Source organism: Penaeus monodon, chromosome 15 (assembly GCF_015228065.2).
Source record: "Penaeus monodon isolate SGIC_2016 chromosome 15, NSTDA_Pmon_1, whole genome shotgun sequence".
In the NCBI taxonomy this organism is placed as follows: Eukaryota; Metazoa; Arthropoda; class Malacostraca; order Decapoda; family Penaeidae; genus Penaeus; species Penaeus monodon.
This window is the reverse complement of record NC_051400.1, coordinates 32728965-32729629: the sequence shown is the minus strand read 5'-3', so window position 1 is coordinate 32729629 and position 665 is coordinate 32728965.

Below are 665 nucleotides of genomic sequence, written 5' to 3'. Positions count from 1 at the left end.
CCCTATCACTGTGTGTTTCACCTGACATATTCGCGTATGTTTTCCCTTTTAATCGAACTTCCTACATTTAATATAGACAAGATTTACAAACTTACACGTGATATATATTCTACACACACATACACACATGCATACAGTGGGCCCTGATGTTCACTTTATAATTTCCCGATGCATGAAACCCTACCTTCCCGCGCCCTTACGCTATCACCCCCGAAGAGCGAATTCCCCTGCTAGATGCTCCACCGGCGAGAGTGAGGGTGGCGTCTGTTTGCTTTGTAATTGGATGAGTGTGAGGTCATGATCGTGGATGGGCGTGAGGGCGGCTTTAAGGGCGGGGAGGGCGTGAGGTATGACTAGCGAGGGCTGAAGAAGAGACAGCGGCATGTCAGTGGTCTGCACGTGGATCTGAATGCGTGCGTTTCGTGTGTTCTGTTGATTTAGCTTTGTGTGTGTGTAAGTATACATACAAACAATATGTACGCGCGCGTGTGTGTGTGTGTGCTGGATTAATAAACATAGCCGACGTTAAAAATTATCACTATTTAAATATCCCACACCGGTATACAAGATAAAACCTCTAATCGCTGACTTTATTACCCTCAATATTTTAATCAGTCACAAATCTTATGTACATACACACATTCACGTTAAATCCTTAGTATTTC